Source organism: Vipera ursinii, assembly GCF_947247035.1.
Source record: "Vipera ursinii genome assembly, chromosome: 4".
NCBI classification, from domain to species: domain Eukaryota; kingdom Metazoa; phylum Chordata; class Lepidosauria; order Squamata; family Viperidae; genus Vipera; species Vipera ursinii.
In genome coordinates, this window is record NC_139514.1 from 32,532,266 (window position 1) to 32,555,447 (window position 23,182).

Sequence of the window (23,182 nt, forward strand, 5' to 3'; positions counted from 1 at the left end):
TGCTATAACTGAGTCCATTCATTTTGCTACTGGTTATCCTCTTCTCTTTCTTTCCACCTTTCCCAGAATTAAACCCTTCTCCAAAGAGCTAGGTATCACATATATGTTGTCCTGATTTAATGTCCACTCATAATGTAAATGTTCAAAGTTACAATGGCATTGAACAAAAATACTTATATGGATAGCTGAGGAGGTCACAGTGTCTCTGTAGTCATGTGATCACAATTCAGGCACTTGGCAACTGGATCGATTATGAAGTCACAGCAGCACTATCAATCATATAATTGCCATTTGTGAACTTCATTGTGGTTTCCCACAAGCAAAGTCAGTATGGGACCTAGCAGAAGGCAGAAATGACAATCATGTGACTATGGGACATTTTAACTGCATGGGATTTATGGAACTGCTGTTGTAAGTTGGTGTGGTCATGTGACACCATGCCTTACAACACCATTGTTTAGCAACAGAATTCCAGATCCCAATTATCATCAGTAGGTAACTTTATCCTGATTAGGATAATTTGAGCCTGGTAATTTATACCTTGAATGAGAATTCTGGGTTGATTTATTCAGTGGAGTCTTGTGTTTGTTTTCTTGGCTGTTTTTTATATTTATTCCACAACTGTAATTTCTACATCATAAGTCTTGTGATCATTTAATATTTGGATAATATGAATCATGTGACACAGCCTAAATCTGAAACTTTTGTCATCTTTAAATGACAATCCCCCTTCTTTTTCAGTCATGGAAGTCATGGGGCTAGACTTATCATCTAATACATTTGAAATCTTGCATTTTGAATAGGAGTCAAGTAATACAATTGACTTTAACTCAAGAGTAAATAACATTTTTGGCCTGAGTGCCTACTTAAAATTTGAATGGTAATCTCCAGATTAAAGGAGTAAGGCACAAAAGAACACACAACAAGGACTGATGCTGAAACAAAAATTAAAATGATTTAATGTAATTTAAAGTGAATTGAATTTCAGCAGGTAGTAACATGTCTGGGCTTGTATACTAAATAGGGACAGGCTTTGTTAACACTTCGAGAAGACCTTTAAAAAATCCCAGGACTGTAGACTTGACTGGAAGTAAGTAAGTGAATGAATACCTTGGAAGTATGGAATGGTACATTAATTCTAAAATGTGCCCTAAACTACATGAAGTCACCAGAATTAAGCAGAAGTCAAGGTTATCTTTATATATTTAATAGCCGGCAGCGCCTTTGTGGTGGAAATTGAGCAGGGTTGGCCCTTATTAGCATTTGGATGGGGCATTACCCTGAAATCATATGCTGTTGATTACTCAAGGAAACACAAAGACATTTCTGAAGGCAATGGCAAACATTTTCTATGACACAACAAAGAAAACTGCATGGGTAGAGTCACCAGGAATTCATCTCATTTTGAAAGAGGCAATGGAAACCACTTCCACACTGTTACCAAGAAAATTATATGGATTTGTCATGAAGTCAGAAAGAGATGAGATTGACTTGATTTTTTAAAATGAAAATAAACCATAAAATAAATATGGTTATATTCCATCCATCAATCCATCCTTATTTTTTGGTTTTTGTCTTATTAAAATTATAATTTCCTGAGAGTTACACTCCTCCTGATATGTCTAGCTCAGACATGTCAAACTCGTGACGTCATGGCATGTTGCGCAATGTATCAGAGCTTTTTTGCCATTGCCGGCAATGGGGTGGGCGTGGTTTCCTAATGATGCATCTGGCCCATGGCTGGCAGTTTGACACCGCTGGTCTAGCTGGTCATTATGCATTTTCATTACCACTCGGATTGACTCAAATGAATTTGCAATATTCTGTTTAGAGTACAATTCACTTGTTTACAAGCCCGAAGTCATCATAACAAAGATGGGACAGTGAATTGGATTTTAATATTGTATATCACAAGAAATTTGAAATTAAGAAAGTATCTTTTCCCCAGACAATCCTATATGTTCATAAAATTCTGAAGGATACATAATTACTGAACTTGGACAGAAAAATAAAGAGTATTAGACTTACATAACAAAAACAATAAGTATCTATCCAAGGTATTAGGCCTTTATATATCTTTACAGAGATAAAAGATTCTTTAAACAGATAATCCCCTTTGATTTTCAATTTACCTGGAGTTTCCACAGGTCCTTTAAGATTTCAGCCAAGTATCAGGAGCAGTTTGAGAACATGGTGCACCCTGCTTCTTCTGCGTTTTAAAAGCAAGCCAGATTTGCTTAACAACCAGATTGCTAACTTATCAACTGCAGTGATTCACCTAACAACTGTGGCAAGAAAGCTTGTAAAATGGGGCCAAACTCACTTAAATGTCTCACTTAACAACAAACATTTGGGTCTCAATTGTGGTCATAATTCAAGGACCACCTGAACTAACATTAATATTTAATTGATGTAATTGTCAACCCATTTCATATATTTAATTATTTATATAGTGTCCCGCTTCCTGTTTCAGTATGACTCCTGAACTCCTGTTCAAAACCTGATGCACCCTCAGCCCAATGAAAGTTGCATTCCTATGATACACTGTAGTTTATTATGAAGAGAAACAGTCTTCAGGGGTTCAAATCCAACACAGTTCTTTACGGAATCTTTCTTCTTCTGTTCTTATGTTTAACTGACCTGTATTATTTATGTTTGGAAACCCTCTACTACAATTGCTGTATTCAGAGTGTTTATAAAAGATCAAAATAATGCATAGCAATATTTCCTAGGTAATGATGAATTAGATATGATGTGAGAGTTATACAGATAGTCCTTGACTTACAACAGTTCACTTAGTGACTACTCAAAGTTACAACGGCACTGAAAAAAGTGACTTATTACTGTTTTTCCACACATATGACCATTGCAGCATCTTCATGGTCACATGATCAAAATTCAGACACTTGGCAACTGGCTCACATTTATGATGGGTGTGGTATGCTGGGATCATGTGATCCCTTTTGCGACCTTTTGACAAACAAAATCAGTGGGGAAGCCAGATTCACAAGTTAAGAACTGCAGTGATTCACTTAACAATTGTGGCAAGAAAAGTTGTAAAATGGGGGCAAAACTCATTTAACAAATGTGTCACTTAGCAACAGAAATGCTGGGTTCAATTGTAGCCATAAGTCAAGGACTCTTGTAATTGAAACTGAGTAATTTTGAGTTCATGATGCTGTTTCTAGATTAAATTTTGCCTGCTGAACAAAAAAATCAAGAAATCTGTTTAATATATAATAATAGCAGTTTGGGTAACTGAGAAAGTATGGGAAGATTGGTTTTCAAAATTCCTTCCTTAATATAACAATTTGTTTTCATTCTTTCTGGTATTGAGCCAGTGTGCTATAACATGCAATTAATGGTTGCTTTAAAAAAAATAAAAGTATATAAGGAGAATTTGTTTTTAAGTTAATATGTTATAATACGTTAGGAATTGTTATATTTCCCAAGTGCACATATCTGGTTAGTGCTGTTCCTTGGTTCTTCCAGAAGGACAGATGATTCTGACAGATTAGGGGTAGTAATAACAGATTTATATTGTTAAGTGACACAGAGAGAAAGTAACATATAATATCATTAAAGAAATAAATCTTTGTGATTTATACAGAGCTGCTCTTGGTTTGTTAATAATAGTAACATTTTGTTCTTGTAGCAGCACGTTTTTCAAATCATTATAAATCTACATGCAAGAATGCTTTGTCAACACTACTGTAAGCATAAAAGTAGTAAATTTACCAAGCCACCATATTACAGGAATCATTAAAGTTAGAATATCGAATGTTACCATATCAGCAGTGTGGAAGTATGTTCACAAGCTGCTCCAAATTAGCATAACTGGGAAGGTCATAAATGTTGATCACATGATTCTGGGATACTATAACCATTCTAAATGCATGCTGGTTGCCAGATGACTGACTCATGATTACAAACATGATCACAGAGAGGCTGTGGTAGATGTAGGTGTGAGGACTAGTTGTAAGTCATTTTTTCCAGCACTAATGTAACTTCAAATAATTGTTAAACAAATGGTTGTAACTTGAGTACTACCTGTGTTAGAGATCACATTCTTCAAAAAATAGTGGCCAACACAAATACTTATTTTCATTTTGATAGAATATACGGTAGTTGATTTATTTAAAAATTTCTTCTTTTGTCACATTAAAAATTGCACATTGGTAATAAATTTAGAGATCTCTGCGGCTAAAACATTCAGGACATGTAGAAACCTAGGTCCTTGGATGATTAATTGCATTTTAATAGGAAGATGAATTATATGAGTATTATTACTTATTCTAAACTTTTAAGCCAAAGCACATGTATTTCAAAGAGAATTCCTAATAGTGAATATAACAGATTGAGTTAGAACTGGAGAGATCAAGACTGAATATTCAGTTACTATATTTCCAGAATATGTCTGGACCAGTTACCATTTCTTATTTACAGTATTTCATAGATTACTGAGAATATGAGGAGAGAGAATTGGGTATTCTGTTTTGAGGCGTTTGATAGAAAATTATATTATACAAACAAATAAATAATGCAAGGTAGACAGTGTGAACTTAAGAGTTTTTATGTTTATAGTGATCTTCATTAACGCTCATTATCAGTATACACATCATGTTTTATTCATTCATATGCATGCATTTTTAAAATGTGAGAACCATTCTTCAACAGCAAGTTTTCTCAGATGGCTTACAATGCATTAAAATCACAGATATAATGTCTGAATAAAAATAATTAAAATTCATGATAATCAACATGTTAATTAAAATGTATAAGCAAATAAATAAGAGAAACAGCAGGTTATTAAGAAAAGTAGCTGTAAATTCAACCAGTTGGAAAGAGCATCATATATATGACATCTTTTGTATCTTTCTTTAAATTATTATAAGCTATATACTGTATAGATACATTGCACATTTACATACATGTTTATGTGTGTAATCTCTCGTATAGGTCTAGCTCAGGTCCTCTAACAAAGGCATGGTACTTTTTTTTAAAGCCTGCAGGGGCTTCAACGACTCTCTAAAAGAATGGAAATGACCAGTTGTCTGCAAGGAGTATAAATCCTTCCATTCCCCACCATCCAGCCAGAGCTGAAGAAACTTCTTGGATGAGAAGCGAAATGTCTTCAAAGAAAGTCCAGTTGCCTTGTGAGGAAAAAAAAGCATGTTTGGGATAACCATGACCTGGATGACTGAAAACCTCCATAGACAAAGGCCTGGCAATTTGAAAGTCCTGCACAGTGTTTTAGTTGTTTTTAGTGAACAGAGAACATCATATTCCAGTGATGTCTTGGAACTACTTTCCTAGCCTAGACATCACAGTTCTGAGTACTCCTATTACACTGGGACCACTTTGGCCTTTACTTTCTGCATGCTTTCTAGTTCATTCTTGGGCCCTGTACTTCTACAGCTTCTCATACTCCTTCTTCCTGATATTGTTGTCACTTGACATAACTATATCTATCACCACTGCTATCTTCTGATCCTTATCTACTATCATGATATTAGGTTGATTGGGCAGTACCTAATGGATCTGGAAATCTTAGCATGTTATTCACCAGGAGCTTCTGCAGAATTTCCCATTTCAATTTACAGATGCTCCTATACACTATTTGGTTACGCTGTTCAGTGTATACTGTTCCTGCCTGCAATCTTATAGCCTGCCACTATGTATTGGATAGTTTCTGAGGCATAGACTGCACCTTGGATCCTGTCTAGTAGACCCCTGCTTCTATAGATCTGGTGCTTAGTGCCTCTCCTTGTGCTGATATGTGCTATGTGTTTCAGTGCCTTCTTTCAGTGACGCTCGTGATATCTGTTTTCTTGACATGGTATACTTGGAAAGAATGACATTTCTTTGTTTATTTGCTAAAAATATGGAAACTAAAATGCTTCTTGTGAAATCAGTGTTTTGCTGATTGGGGCATAAATTATTATGCATTTTAATACTTAAATAATATAAGTTTGTTGGTTAAGATCCTAAATCATTTGAAGAAGATGTTAAATAGATTATAGGATGCATTAATGAGCACAGATCTATATTAGAATAAACTGCATTTTTCGGGAAAATGAAGTTAAGTTATAGAAAAATGGTGAAAAATCAGAGTAAGTTGATGATTTAATTTTTATATCTTACCAAAATGGTTACCAAAGATGTAGTAATAGATGTAATAATTCTTAGATGTGCAAATAATAGTGCAAGGAAGTAGACAGAACATGACCATCATTGATTCTTGCTTCTATAGCTGTAGACTTTATGCACTGACCAAATGTCATCAAATTTAACATATTATTAAGTGGAAAATTTCCAAAGAAGTACAGTCAAAATTTATTTAAAAAGGCAACACTTTTTAACAGATAGGATTGAAAAAAAAGGAAGGTGAAAGGTCAGGTTAACTGAGAAATTATTGAAAATCATAAAAATAAAGTTTAACATATAATTTTGATCAAGAAAAGTTTCATCAAATTCAAGAGGTTGATATTAATATTACACAGTGATAAATGATAGAGATATGCTAGATTAGAAGGTTCACTTCAAAAAAGGGAAGTCTTGTCAAGATGAAGATAACCAAGTAATACTGGCATGGAATATGTATATAAATAAGCAAATAATAAAAGATGTATTAAAGAAATTTTAGTGGAGAAAATAATTAGAATAACACATGGACTTTGAGTTTCTGTGGAGTTTCTTTAGCAGGGGAGCAGAGCCATCATATACTGTTAAACTGAAAATCAGTACACTCCTTCTATTTGGGATGGTTGTCTTCTTCCACCAAAAATGCAGCTTTGGGAGGGATGCACATGGAATGGTAAGGGAGGAAGGGGACATGCATCTAGCCAACCAGCTCAGCCAAATCAACCCTGGTGATCAATGGGGTGACAATGTCACAGCTACATTGCCACCACATCTAAATGTATATCTAAATCTGTATAAAGTCAAAATCAACATTGACCAAGGCAATAATTGGTTTGATGTCTATGGAGAATCTCAGTCATCCAGGTCACGGTTGTCCTAAAGGTGCTTTTCAAAAGGCAACTGGACTTCCTTTGTTTTTCCTCGAAGATGTTTTACCTCTCATTCAAGAAGTTTGAAGAACTGAAGAAGCTTCTTGGATGAGAAGTGAAACATCTTCAAGGAAAAACAAAGAAAGTCCAATTGCCTTTTGAAAAGCACCTTTGGGACAGTGATTGGTTTATTAATCAACTGACCTTAAAAATAAGGCAAAAGATAAGAGAGCTGCAGAGAAAACTCAATGAATTAAAGAATCTGAAGAATTGGGGTAAATAAATGTGAATAGAGATTTTTTTTTCTTTGAGAAAGTTAAAAATAAACTCATTGCCAGGACTAGACAGTAAGTATCCATTTAAGGCTTGTTACAAAATTCAAATGTGAAATAACAACCTCTCCCTAAAATAGCATCTGTTCTAGAAATGGAAATGATGTTTATAAAAAAACAGATGCAAGGCAGAATATTACAACACAGTTTGTTTAATGTCTGTTCAGCTTAACTCATTTAACAAAAATGGAATAGTATTTTGGTGAAAGCTGCTCATAGCAATCCTGATTTTCAACATCCTATTCAGGAATCTAATTTGAGCTTCAATAGTTGCAGGAATACATTGTTTTTGATAGATGAAACAGAAAGGATAGCAGCCAACTGTCTACATTTAGCATCTTGCCAAGATTGAGCATGACTTTTGGGAAGAAGCCATCAAATAATGAAGCAAGGCTGACTAACTACAAAAACCAGATACCAAAGCCAGAATAGAATGTGAAAGAGTCGAACACAAATATTACAAAGTGCATTTTGCTCATGTTTTACACATGTTTTAGAGTCATAAGGACATACTGCTCAGAAGAAAGGGAATGTATTGATATGGAACTATTTCTTTCTTTTTTAGTTACTGTCCTAGATTTCAGTTATTTGCATATATTCCACAAACCATTCCTTTCCTTTCTCCATTCATAATGGAGCATTTTGGCTGTTAAATTTTACAACTACATAGTTCTTTTTATGGTGCTGTACATAATTCAATAACGAAGCTAGGCCAATCCTTAAAGTTCTTTAGGTATGCTTGTCTTATATCAATTGTTGGCCAATGAACATGGATCTGCATGATCACGCTGTAGATTTTTGTATACTAAAAATCGCAAAATGCTTCTTTTCTAGCACTTTTTTTCCTGGAGTTATTGAGGTATATTTGTTTTGAAGTTTAGATTAAATCAACCATCCAGATCACAATATCAGACAGCATGTAAGTAAATCAAAAGTGCTATTTAGAGAAAGATATTCTCCAGGTGTCACTTCTTTGTTCCTTTTAACAATACTCTATCTCTAGGTAATTGAGAGTCAATACTGCTTTCATGAAAAGCCATTGAAGTTTTCTAGAAAGAGCTCTTCTTCATTCCCTGTCCCCTGGGTCTGGAAAGTTTCTTTTTATTTTCTAAGTGATGCTGGTGATTGATTTTTGGAACTTGAGAATGATATTTGAATCGTCTCAGCTTTTCTGACCTATTTCCCATAATTGCCTGATAAGATATATCATAATGGTTTCTTCTTCAGAACAGCTTTATCTGAGAAAAATAGAAGCCCCTCTCTCTGTGTTTTAAGTGAACATAAAGGAAAGAGTAACTTACTAACAACAAATACATTTTATTAACATGACTATAACTTGCTTGTTAACATATTTTAGACAGTGGCCTGTTTTAATCAAACAGAAAGGAATATTTCAGAGAGATTTTTTCCTAAATGTTAGCAAAGTATTTTAGCTTGCAAAAATTACTGTAAATATTAAGTGCAGTTCAAGTTATGCAATATTTCTTTTTCTTCATCACTTGATGTAGCTTATGCCTCATGAAATTGTGTCCTTCTTTACATGGCCTGATGGGATGGGGTTGGGTTTTACTAATCTGTTTTAACCTACTTTTTAATGTGTTTTAACTTATTCGTGGGCATTTTGTTTAATCGTTTTTATTTTTTGTATCTTGTTTTTTAATATGTATTGCCCTGTTCACCACCCTGAGTCCTTCGGGAGAAGGGCGGTATACAAATAAAAATAATAATAATAATAATAATAATAATAATAATAATAATAATAATAATAATAATAATTTACAGTAATTAAGAAAAATAAGCCATTGAATTACTAAACAAAGCATAGGATTATATGCACAAATTGGCCTTTTTCCATACATTAGATGCTTTGTTGCACTGGAAAATTGATTTCTTTTTTTAAAAATATTAATACTTACTTAAGTTTAATAAAACTTAAACTTAAACTTTCTTTTAGCCAATGCCCAACCACCTTGGTTGAAATCAGCCCTGTTCTTTCTAGCTAAGGTAGGCTTATTATTTTCCATTTGAGTATGCCTGTCTGAATGCTCTTCCAAATCTGCAAATAATTAGTTCTTTCAAACAAATGCTTATTGTTGTGTACTGGGTTCGTTGCACAGGAATGAAGACGAGGCAAGTGAGTTCAGCAAAGATAATGGTTTATTATTTGCAGGATCTGAACTAAGGAGCAGGGCTGCAGATGCAGCAATTTATACCCTGGCCTCTAGGTGGTGGCCAATAGGTTTGAAGCAACCCATTGCTGCCCTAGAGACAACCAATAGCGGAGATGGGTTGTCTGAGGAGCTGGGAGCCATTAGCCAGCTTCCCTTCTCAAACAGCCTTCCAGCATTTACCACGTGGTGTTCCCTCAACAAAGCAAGCCCAATACATTACACCTCTCCCCCCCTAGAATGAACAAACATTATAGCAACAACAGAAAGCAATTACAGCAATACAATTTTTCAAAAGGTATAACAATGGTGTGAGAAAACAGGTTTCCTCTTAGCTAATGCAGGTGTTTCCTAGCTAGCAGCTCAATAAGGTATTTACAACATTATAGCTTCATTATTCAGGACAATCTTGTAGATAAGCAGGCAGTACAATAAGGTACATACAACATTATAGCTTTATTATTTCAGGACAAAATCTTGCAGATAAGCAGGAGGCTTGTGAGCCTTTGTGGAATGCCTGGGGGACCCAGGCACTTCCTGGCCTACCAGCTTGCCTGCTGGGCTGGGTAGACCAGTGTCTCTCAGTTCAAGCGATTCAGGATGGCTCAGTGATCTCTGGCTGGCCTTTTCAGGTTGGCCCACCCCAGACTCTACAGCTTCTGTAGAGGACCCTGGGCTCCAGTACCTCTCCTAGTCAGTTCTTCCGACTGGTGTTTGGGTGGCTGGTCTCTCTGGTGGGCTCTGCAAACCGCTGCGATGTGGCTTGTCCTGCAAACTCTGTACGTGGCTGATCAGAATCTGCAATCGGCGCAAAAATGGTTGCTGCTGCACCCTTTACATCTAGGTAAGTGTTCTCTTGCTGCTGGCTGTTGTGATGTTGTACGTTGGGTTGCTTTTGGAGTCTGTTGATTTCAGGCTCTTCTTCCTCGGAAGATTCCTTGGTGCATTTGGCGTCCTCGTGGTGGACCGTTTCTTCATGCTTTGTCGTTTTGGTGGGCTGTACTGTTTGAACTGCGCTCCCGGCGGCTTCGTCGGCCATTACTTCATCTTGTGCTTCTGTAAATGTTAAGTTCGGTCTGGCAAAGAGTCTCTGTTAAAGTGTTTGGTTCCATAGGCCGCAGACGAGCTGGTCTCATAGTCTCTCTTCTAAGTTTGAGAATTTGCATAGGTGAGCGGCCTGCCTCAGGCTCGTGATGAATTCTGAAGCTGTTTCACCGGGTTGCTACACTCTCTGGTCGAACTTGAACCTCCAAGCCATTTCAGACATCTTGGGCTGGAAATGTTCAGTTAGCTTCTTTCTAGGTTTGTGTAGGAGACTGATTCTATCGGCGTTGGAGCGAAGAGGTTCTCGGCCAAATCAAAGGTTGCTGGGCCACACAGGCAGAGTAGTATTGCGGCCTTCAGTCCTTCTTCTGTGATCTGATTTGCCCAGAGATAGTTTTCTACCTGGGACAAATAGGATGGCCATTCCTCTGGGTGCTTCACGTCGAATTCTCGAAGTCTCCCAACCTTCGGCATTCTGTATTTGCTGATTCCTGCGTTTTCTTCCGAATCCTGCTTCCCAGGCTCAGGGAATAAGTCAACTGAGCACAAGATTGCTAGCATAGCTTGCTAGCTGACCTTGAGAGAGGGGGGAATGCCTTTTCCCTCTGGCATGCGCTTCCTTCCCCTCGTAGACTTCAGCTCTTTTTCAGGGAAGCAGGATCCCACCTTTGTTGCCAGTGTTGTGTAGCAGGTTCTTTGGCGCAGGAATGAAAATGAGGTAAATGAGTACAGGAAAATTCATGGTTTATTTCTTACAGAATCTGAACTGGGGAAATGGCTGCAACTAGCCACAATATATAGTCTAGCCCCTAGGCGGCAGCCAATAGGTTTGAAGCAACCATTGCTGCCTAGGGATAGCCAATAGCAGCACTGGAGACTTGTAGTTTGGGTTGCTGGAGAGCCGTTAGCTGCTCCAGCAACCCACGTGGTATTACTAATGAGCCCACTACATAACACAGGCTTTCCTCCCCTACGGCCAACTCCCTGTTGCTTTGGCTGTTTGAGCCTTCACAGTCTATGCATGGATCGGCCTGGCTGCCGGTTTGCCACCCTTGGTAAGGACATATGACGAAGTCCTCACTTTGTGGCTATTCTGGAAAACGCTTCCTAAGCTGATCGATATGGTGATGGACAACTCACCCACCCTCTAGGCCCACTTCATATGAGAGAGGGCCTGATGTTTCAGTGATTTTTCCTGGCACCCACATGTTCCCATGCCTGTAGTTTCTGGCCCACACCCTGTCGCCCACTTGCAGCCCCCTTGGGGTTTGGGGTGAGAGGCTTCTGCTGCTACCCAGTCTGGGCGCAACCTGTCCAGTTTTGTGATCAGTCGCCTCCCCCAGTGCAGCTCTGCTGGGCTTTTCCCAGTAGCCATGCATGGCGTCGAATGTTGGCAAAGCAAAAAATTGGCCAGTCTGTGGTGCCAGTCCCCAGTCACTATACGCCTCAGCAACTCTTTTGTGGTGCGCACCATGTGTTCGGCTTGACCATTAGTATATGGGTGAAATGGGGCCGACGTTGCATGCCTAATGAGGTTTGCTCTCAGGAATGCCTGAAATTCTGCTGCAGTAAATTGGGTCCCGTTATTGGACACTACGATGTCCGGCAGCCCGTGCATGGCAAAGAGTTTCCTAAGCACCTGGATGGTCCTAGCAGTAGTCATGTTTCCAATTGGTAAAACTTCTAGCCATTTAGGGTGACTGTCGACCACTATAAGAAAGAGCTGTCCCTGAAAGGGCCCAGCGAAGTCTATGTGAATCCTAGACCAGGGAGTGTGAGTCTCCTCCCACCTGTGAACTGGATCGTGCGGCATTTCAGGCCTTGATTGCTGGCATGTATAACACCCATGCACCTGGGCCTCAATGGCTTTATGTAATCCTGGTCACCATAAATAGCTTCTAGCCAATGCTTTCATGTGACCAATACCCAGATGGCCTTCATGCAGTGATTGCAAAACCCTGTCTCTTAGTGAGGTAGGAACTATGACCCTGTTCCCCCAAAGAATACAACCTTTGTGAGCTGATAGCTCATGTCTTCTTGTAAAATAGCTCTAAAACTCTAGCCAACCTGTGTGTACCCAAGAAAGCACTCTACTTAGTGTCTTACAGTATCTGCTGCCGTTTTTGCGGCTATGTCTCCTGCATGGAGGGGAAACTCTGGCAAGTCCTAAATGGACAAAACGTGGGCCACTGGGGCTGAATCTGGTTCAATTTGTGGCAGTGGAAGCCTGCTCAGGCCATCTGCATGGCCCATATCCTTGCCAGGTTTGTGAATCAGCTTAAACGTATAAGCTGATAAAAAATGGATCATCTCAGCATTCTAGGAGATAATATGTGGGGTGTCTGTCTGTCTGTAGTGAATAACCTCAAAAGTGGTTTATGGTCTGTGAAGACCGTGAAGTCCCTACCGTATAAGTAGTCATGGAATTTTTTAACTCCAGCTACAATGGCCAACGCCTCTTTGTCAACTTGAGTTCCATCTTTCTCTAAGTGACTTAAGACTGCACCCACCCCATATGGGGATGCATCACACACTAAGCAAACTGGTTTAGACTCCTTGAAATGAATGATGGTGGAACTGACCGACAGAAGTGCCTTCAATTCCTGAAAACTTTTTTTGTGAATGCTATTCCACTTTCATGGGGCATTTTTATCTAAGAGTCTGTGAAGTGGCTCCGCCACTGTGGCCTTGTTAGGAAGGAATGCATGGTAAAAATTGAGGAGGCCCAGGAATGCCTGCAGCTCTCCTTTTGTTTTAGGGCTAGGTGCCATCTGGATGGCTTTTACTTTAGACTCAGCATCAATGCGAAACCCGAAGAATTCAGTTGAAGGGACCCCAAAACTGCACTTATTCTTTTTAAGTTTGAGGCCTGTTTCTCGCAGCCTTTGCAGGCTCTGAGCCTCCTTGCTAGCACCTCAGTGGATTCTCCGGCAATAAGCATGTCATCAAAATAGGGGCAAACCCCCAGAATGGCCTTGAGTGTACATTCCATGATGCCCTGAAAAATGCCCGGGGCTACACTGACCCCAAATTGCATGCACTTTACTTTAAACGCCCCCTTGTGGGTTACAATTGTCTGTGCTACGGCCGTGGCCTCATCAACAGGCAGTTGCTGATAGGCCTGAGCCAAATCTAATTTTGCAAAAATGGTGCCACCCTGCAAGGATGCCAGGATGTGACTTACTACTGGAACTGGGTATGCGTGTTGTTCGAGGGCCTGGTTAATTGTGCATTTATAATCTGCACAGATTCTGACCTCCCCGTTAGGTTTTAGTGGTGTTACAATAGGAGTTTCCCACTCCCCACCATCTACTGGTTGCAAAACGCCCTGTTCAACAAGTTTATCTAATTCAGTGTCTATTTTGTGCTTGAGGGCAAATGGGACCCTACGAGACTTAATCCTGACTGGCACTACATTCGAGTCTAGCTTGAATGCTATTGGCGGGCCCATGTATGTTCCCAGAGCTGAATCAAATACATCTGCGAATTCCTCGCATACTGTTGCTAGACTCGCGACTTGTGTCCGGTTGATTCCGGTTACTTGGATGCCTAGTGCATCAAACCAATTGAGCCAAATTAGGCTCATTCTCTGGCCCCCTAGGTGCCCTGAACATCCCTTAAATTTAACGGCTAACACCCTTGACTGCGACTCTGGCATTCTGGAAATCAGTTAGTATGATGTCAGAAGGCCTCAGCTTTGCCCATCTCTTAATGCGACTACAAATGTAATTAAATGTTTCAAGGGAAATAATAGAAACGACAGAGCCTGTGTCCAGCTCCATCTTACAGGGGACCCCTTGCAGCTCCACCTGAAGTCTATACTTGGGCTTAATTGGGCGGCAGGCCCCGGTACGGCAAACGCTTCTGTGGCTGGAGCAAAACCCCACGCTGTATGGCCCCAGGGCTCCAGTACCTCTTCTGGTCAGATCTTCTGACTGGTGATTCGCAGGCCAGTGTTCTGTCCCCCCTCAGGTAGAAACAGACAGACAAGCAGGCACAACTAGCAAGGGTCAATTCCTCAGGCTTTAGTAATTGCCTTCTGATAAGGCCTTGGTAGCAAAATACAAACAGTCAGCCAAAATAGGCTCGTTACCTCAAGCGTCTGCTGGAATGAGATAACTTGAAAACAATTACTCAAAATGAGTCCAAGCAAACAAGCAAACAGTCCAGAAACAAAAGTACTGAAGCGTCGTCAAGAATTCAGGCCAGGGTTTCAAACAGGTAGGAAATCCAACAGTATTCCGAAGATGTGACCAGAAGTTGATTAAATTATTGTTCGTCACAAAGTCCTGAGAGCAGCCACACCTCCTTTTGTACCTTGTGGGGTGTGGCTCAGTGACTCAGCTAATCCCTGACCCTCCTACTCTTCCTACCCTGCTGTAAACACTTGGCTCTGCACTGTTCTTGGGGATCTAGCCATGATTCATCTCCGCTACTCTCCATCTGCTGCAGCTTCTCTGGCTCACTCCCAGCCTGGCTAATCACAGGCTGCTCCTGTCGGCCTTCAGATGGAGACGGAAGCCTTGCCAGAGGGGGGGGGTCCCAGAGAGGGAGGCCTTGCCAGTTCCTCCCCATCATCCTCAGAGTCCTCTTCCTTGGGTAGGACAGGCTCGGGGGTTGGGGCCACAACAGCTGGTCCCTCTGGCGACCTCTGCAGATGGACGCGATATGGCCAGTTTTCCCGCAGGCCCAGCATGTGGCTGTCCGGAACCTACAGTCCAAGCATTGGTGGCGGCCTGAGGAGCTGGGAGCCATTAGCCAGCTTCCCTGCTCTAACAGCCTTCCAGCATTTACCACGTGGTGTTCCCTTAATAAAGCAAGCCCAATACATTACACTTATTATTTCTAGTAAATTATTTCCTGAGGATATAATTGGTTTAAATCTAATGTTACACCCTGTTACTTATTTGAAATATTGTTTGTCTTTGTATAAATTCCATTTAATCATATTTTTGTAAGCCTCCCAGTCAGTAGAGTGAGTGGGCAGCCATATCAATTTTCTAAATAAATGTTTTATTCTTACTGAATGTGCTGCTGATAATGTGAATGTCCATAATGTGTTGCTGTTTATATTCCATTAGCAAATGTAGAGAATCCTTTAGAGAACTGTTAAGTACAATTTCATTACTATATTCTTATTTGCCATTTCATTCTGGAAATTTTACTATTCTGCTGAATCTTTCTTCCAAATAGTTCTAGAGCCAGTAACAAGGAGAAGAAAAGAGGGTACTCTTGTCTTGTTCCTTTTGTGATACAGCAGATTTGAACACTTGAAAAAGTGAAATTATTTCCGATCAATGATAATGGACCATAGTTCATCTTCTTGAATGATGACAGAACTAAAGAGCCAGTCCAAAGGTTTTTTACTCCATTAAGAAAATAGTCTCTGCTTTTTCTTATTTTTTGACTGGTACCATCAAAAGCATTTAAGATGCATTATATGTTGCCCTTTATAGATCTCTCTTGGATAAATAGTATTTGATCAGAGCTTATTATTCATATATAGGACTATTTAGCCCTATTTAATCTTTAAGTAAATATATAGGTTTCTGTAATTCTGGATGGTTGGATCACTCCCTTCTTTATAAATCAGATATAACAGTTTCTTGCCATGATGAAGATAATGTATGATTCTGTTTTATTTGTTTAATTACCTGAGTTAACTGACTTTATGAAGATTTCCTTCAGAATCTTATAGTAATAAATATTTAACAAGATGATTTCTCATCTCATCTGCAAATGAGATATATCTCTTGCTATACAGATTCAATTAATAGCTCTTTTCTCCCATTCTCAGTTATTAAGCCAATTATCTGTCTGTTTTATTACCTTTTAAACATGTTTAATAAAAAATTTATTTTCTTTCTTTTTCTCTTGCTTTCAGAAGATCTAAGTGAATATGACTAACCTTATTTTTAAAAAATAGCATTGGGTTATGCTTGTGTTTTGATTCATTTTTTTTCCAAATTGTTCATATGTTCCATTTTGAATAGCTTTCTTTCTATGCTTTAGAATGAATGGATCTCTTATAAACACTTTCCTAATTTTCCATGCTGTGAATAAAGAAAATCAGGTGGCAAATTAATTTGGAAGAAATTCTTTAATTCAGATTGGCACTTCATTTTTTACTAATAATACATTATTCAACGTTCACTTTTCTGACCAATAGTTCAAATTTTACCTATAAGCATACAATTACTGGAATGTTGTCTTTATAGATGAGTTGAACACTTCAATTTACATAAACTTAGCAACAAAGTTAACATCGACCAAGTATCCTTTCTTAAGTGTTTCGTGAGAAGGAGAAAAAGGAAAAGGAGATATTTATATCTCTATGTATCTATAAAAAGTAATGTAATGTAATTTTCAACATTATATAATTTTTGTCAAAGTTCTACATATCCTTGGTTTATCAAGCTCTATAGAAAGCAATCAATCAGAATAGAATAGAGCTGGAAGGTACCTTGGAGGTCTTCTAGTCCCTATATCATTTCAGACGAGTAGCTTTTCAGTCTCTTGTTTAAAACCTCAAGTGGTGAATCACCCACAATGTCTGAGGGCAAGCTGTTCCACTGCTTAATTGTCCTCACTGTTAGGAAGTATCTCCTTAATTCTAGGTTGCTTCTCTCCTTGATTAGTTTCCATCCGTTGTTTCTTGTCTTGCCTTCTGGTGCTTTGGAAAATAAATTGACCCCCTCCTCCTTGTGTCAGCCTCTCAGATAGTGGAATACTGCTAACATGTTGTCCTTCTTTTCTCTAGACTGGCCTTCCCCAAATCCTGCAACCATTATTCATATGTTTTAGTCTCCAGGCTTTTAATCATATTAGTTGCTCTTCTTTGCACTTTCCTGAAGTCTCAACATCTTTTTTTTGTAATGTGGTGACCAAAACTGGATGCAGTATTCCATATGTGGCCTTACTAAAGCTTTATAAAGTGGTACTAATACTTCATGTGATTTTGATTCTATGCCTCTGTTTATACAACCAAGGGTTGCATTGCCGCACACTGCTGACTCGTGTTTACGTGATCATCCACTAGGACTCCAAGGTCCCTCTCAAAAACCTGTTTTTGAGCCAGGTTTCACCTGATCTGCACTTGTACCATTGGTTTTTCTTGCCCAAGAATAAAACTGTCACATTATATATCATTTTATTGGTTAGGGCCCATTGCTCAAGTCTGTCAAGATCTTTTTGGATTCTGAGCTTTTCTGTCTGCTATTCCTGTCCACTTACTGTCATCTGAAAATTTGATGAGTTTCCCCTTCTATTCCCTCATCTAAGTCATTTATGAAGATATTGAAGAGTACTGGGCCTAAGACAGAACCTTGTGGTACCCCACTGCTTACTTCCCTCCATGTAGATGTAGTACCATTAAGAACTACTCATTGAGTATGGTTTGTCAGCAAGTTACAAATCCATCTGGTGGTGATGCTGTCTATCCCACATTTTTTCTAGCTTACCAAAGAGTAGGTTGTGGTCTACTGTCAAATGCCTTGCTGAAGTCTAGATATACTATGTCCACAGCATTTCACTGGCCTAATATTTTTTTCAAAAAACAAAAGCATTTACATACTCTAAAATTAATATATCTCATTTTACAATTTCAAGAAGTGATTGACAAACTGTTTATAAAATTTTGTTTTGTTTTGGAAATGGTGATGCTATCTATTTTGATTTGACATACTGGTATTAAAAATCTACCATTCTTATCTGAATCTGTTCTTCAAAATACACTATATCTTTAACCTATCATCTTTCATGTATATGGTGTTTTCTGCTTTTGGTTGATATTATGGCATATGTCACATTTTTTTAAAAAAAATATCTGCTCACCACTGAGAACCCTCTGAAGCCAGTGTAGCATATCTTTTTTCATATATCTCAATGGGCATAAAAGCAGTAAGCCATAGCTTTCTTCACCTGCATTGTACAATAGACATGGTGTTTATACAGTGTTTAATCCAGATTAAATAAATTTGAACATATACTCCTGATAATGCTCATATCCAAACATCTGTCATTTAATTTTCACACTGCTAGAATCCTTTAGTTTGTGTGGAAGACCCTTGCAACATAGAAGCAAGAACTCCCATTCACTTCAATCCTTTCTTTAGAAAATAAAAATTATGACCATTTCTATGGCTGTTATTATGGATTCTTGTAATAATAGCTAAACATGAATGGCCTTTGGAATAGACTTTCAGTTTTTCTGCTTGATTTTGAATTAAGATCCAATGAACATATGCTGTACATTTAGCTGGATATTAGACTGTAATGATAGAGGAAGATGAACTGAACAATTTAATTTAGTCCCAAATCACCTTGTAAGGGAGATGGGTGGCACAGAAATTTAATAATAAATGAATAAAATAAACTAATAAAGTAATGTATGTAAACAACTCTCTCCTTCCTACTATGATTCAAATGTTTTGGATTGCTTGACTAAGATTGTTTGACCAAGATGTTGGGACCTCCAATCAAAAACAAGTAGAGCACATCAAGCGTAAGATCTAAAGCAATATATTTCAGATTTTTGACAGAAATAATACTCATGACTCAGTTATAAAATATAGTTAAGATCACATCAATGACTCAAACTATACAATTTAATATATAGAAATAAATAATAGAAATATAGTTAAGATCACATCAATGACTCAAACTATACAATTTAATATATAGAAATAAATAATAGATATATAGTTGTGAAAGAAATGAACATGAAAACACAAATCAATATTCATTTTAACAGATACACTGTCACCTGGCAACTTTTAAATTCACAGAAAATGAAGATAATTTTCTATTGATTTGTAAATACTTACTTATGTATCAAAGAAGGTATGAAGTTGTTAAGGACAATTTAATATAGTGAACCTTTATTAAATTTCCAAAGTTTTATTTTAAATTTTATTTTTATTTGCTTTAAATAGATCAATGGATATATTGTTTTGTTGGTTTAATAGTTCTACTCTTTGCCAAAATAATATAAATTAGGATAAGCTTTATAACCGTGAGAATTATGAAACTATGGAATGGCTTGCCTTGAAGTGTGGCAGGTGTCCCATTGCTGGAGGTTTTCTAGAAAAATTTGGACAACTGTTTGTCTTAGATGCTATGAGGACTCCTGCCATGGACAGGGAGTTGGACTAAAAGACTTCCGAGGTATAAGATTCTATAGTTCACTTTACTGAAGACACTACAAGTTGCTATTGCAGAAATGTTAAACAATCCCCCATAAAAAAACATGCCGTTCAAATTTATTGGAATTCTTATATTTATATTTAATCGGCTAAAGTATCATGAATGAAAGCTTGTACAAACTTTTATTATATTCTTATTTCTCCTTGCTACTACAAGCATTGAAAGCCTTATTTTAAAAAAATTACACATATAAGTCTAATTTTAAAATTCAAATGCATAGACAGTCTGTGATAGCTCCAAGAAAGATCAGAAAAGATTCCTGGTTGAAAACTTTGAAGTGTTAGAAACATTCAACAATACTGAGCTATACAGGTCAATAGTCTTCAGAATCTTTCCATATTTCAATATATGAAGTAGGCACAAAGGATAAATTAATTTTATTGTTTTGGGCTGTCTCTTCTAGTTCTGTACAAATGTACAATCTATTCCTCAAAACCTCTCAGATAGTGGCCTTTTCATAATCTGTTTCATCCAAGAATTTAACATCTATTGCAGAAACTTTGAGACTGGCCTTTGAAATCTCTTGGTATTCTAGGATGCTGAATGATTTGCTGGCCAGAAAGCAGTCTACTAGGACAATTGGAAGATTTCCTTATAATATGATATCTTATTTAATCAAGCTGAGTCTCAAAAGTCTCTGGGAATGCTCCTTTTGGTAATTGTGTTCTTTTCTGTTCTGGAAATGTCATATGCCAGCTGCCTGCAATTAGTGCAGGTTCGAGTCCCACCAGGCTCAAGGTTGACTCAGCCTTCCATCCTTCTGAGGTAGGTAAAATGAGGACCCAGATTGTTGGGGGCAATTAAGCTGACTTTGTAATAATGCTGCTTGAGGGTGTGTGTGAAAGCCCTAATAAGCAGGCATATACATAGAATGAAGGCTACTGCTAAGCTTGTAAGCCGCCCTGAGTCTTCGGAGAAGGGCGGGATATAAATGCAATTAAAATAAAATAAAATAAAATAAATAAATATAATAGCAGTGGCTATCCTCATATAGAGTTAGGAAATAATCAAATATGATTTTGGACTATCTTACTAAGTCTTCTAAAAAATTAAAATGTTAAATTCATTCAAATGCTAATTAAACTTATGCATACTTATTTCCTTTTTATTGAATAACCAACTACAAAAAAATTATGAGCTTTTATGGTGATTTGTCATTCTCCTGTTTTGCTCTATATAGTATGCCACAATAAAGGAATGGAACTAAATGGATTTTTTACTATGTTGCAAAGCTTTTATTCTTGCAGCTTCACAAAGGTTTTTGAAGTCTCAGAGTCTCTTTCTGTTTTCCTAAACATAAACATGAAAAGAAAATCGTGTTCTCATATAAATCCCCCCTGGGACTAATTACACTGATTTCACTTGACTAACACTTAGATTTGAATTATAGTCATGAATAAGTTAGATCTTAATTAAAGTCATGTATGGGGTGCAAAAGGCAATGATATACATGTAAAGAGGCTGCTTTGTAATAACTAGAAATTAGTATTAATAATATTTTGTATATTAGATTTTGCTACTGGCTCATCTTGTATTAATAATGCATTAGTTCATTTTTTCCTGACCTTTCTATGGTGAGAAATTTCCAAATAATGTCAATAATGGATGCCATATAGTTATTATTTATTTTATTATAATAAAACAAATTAATTTTTGAATGTCAGTAACTAAAAGAATTCATCAAGTATACCTGATTTCAAGCTGAGAATTTTTCTGCTCAAGTTTTAAGGAGATTCTCACATATTTTAGCATTTAGGTTTATCTTTTTTTTCTAAAAAAAAAGACAGATACAGTCAAGTGTATGATTACCATGAGAAAGATCTGAGTGAATACAGATTTGTTTCAATTGATCTGATTTATTGCAAAGAAAGAAAAATAACATCTATATTTTTGCATCAGTTTATTTCCCACATTTATGTATGCAAATAACAAACTCCATTTGTTATCTTGTGGGGAAAAGAAATAATGAATTAAACAATGAAAACTCTTTATAGATTTGCATACTCTTCTGAGTACAATGTATGCATGGAAATAATACTTTATTTATTTGTTTGTTTGTTTACCTATTTATGGGCTAGAAATGATGTTCAGTAGTTAAAACAGTGGTTCTCAACCTTTTCTTCCCAACGGACCCCCTTTAAATATCTTTTGTGCCCACGGATCATGGCCACGGACCTCCAAGACCTAACTCAAGATTTAAACCATAACATTTCTTCAAGCCTTCACAGACCCTATGTGATGATAGTGCACCCCCCAGGGGTCTGTGGACCACTGGGTTCGGAACCACTGTCATAAAACTTAGCTAAAACCTAAAAACCATTAACAACACAAACTACTTATTCATTAAATAAAATATGATACAAATGTTGGAAAATGTCTTGTTTAAACTTTCCAATTAAGCTAAGTTAATTAAGTTCGCAGGAAGTATCTCTGTTTCTTCTCTAGGGCTGTTTCATGACAGAATGTTTTTTCTTTTCAACAAAGTTCAAGTGATGTCAACTATTTGATGAATCTTTTAACTTTAACTTACCTTACAACAGGGGTGTGAAACTGCCGGCCCGCGGGCTGGATGAGTCATCAGGAAGCTGTGCCCACATCATTGCCGGCAATGGCAAAACTGTCTTGACATGTTGCGTGATGTCACGTGACATCGCTAGTTTGACATGTCTGCCTTACATCTTCTGAAAAGCTTGTGCTAGTTTATAGTAGATCAGATGTGGAAGGCCAGTACATTGATGATGATGATGATGATGATGATGATGATGATGATTAGCAAGCAATGAATATTTTTAGTAAGAGGTCATGAATAAGATGAATGAATTCCAGAACCAATTCTTTGAATCTGCATTTTCCTTCTACAATGTTTTGAATGACAAATACAAAGTTAACTTCAGAGAAGATATAGTTACCAAACAGATAAGTAAAGTAGATAAAATATGGTATTCTCTTTTGTTTTCATATTTTTTAAATGGCCTGCGTAAGGCTGTAGAGAAAAGAAAATCTACACAGGCAGCTCAAAAGAAATGTAAAATTGCACTCAACCAAATCTTAGGCTTCTTAAAAAATTAGACAAAAGAAGAAAATTCAAGGCCTGACAATCTATTTTTTCTTAAATATCCCCCTGCCTCAGGCCAAAAGATCTTTTTATTCTTAATGATGTTGTAATTGGGGAGTACTCTTAACTGTGGCTTTTTTTAGCATAATAGAGACACCCCATTCCCCACAATAAAAAGGAAAAATACAAGGGAAGAAGTGGTATTCCATCATTTTCTCCCATTCATTTCTTTTTTCAGATTTACTGGTCAATACAATTCTTCTTAGCTTTACAACTCTAGGATTTTAGCAAAAAAAGCTTCTTCCTTATGCCTAGGATGCTGACGGAGGCAAACAGGGTCAAAGAAACTGGCAGCTCTTTTGACAT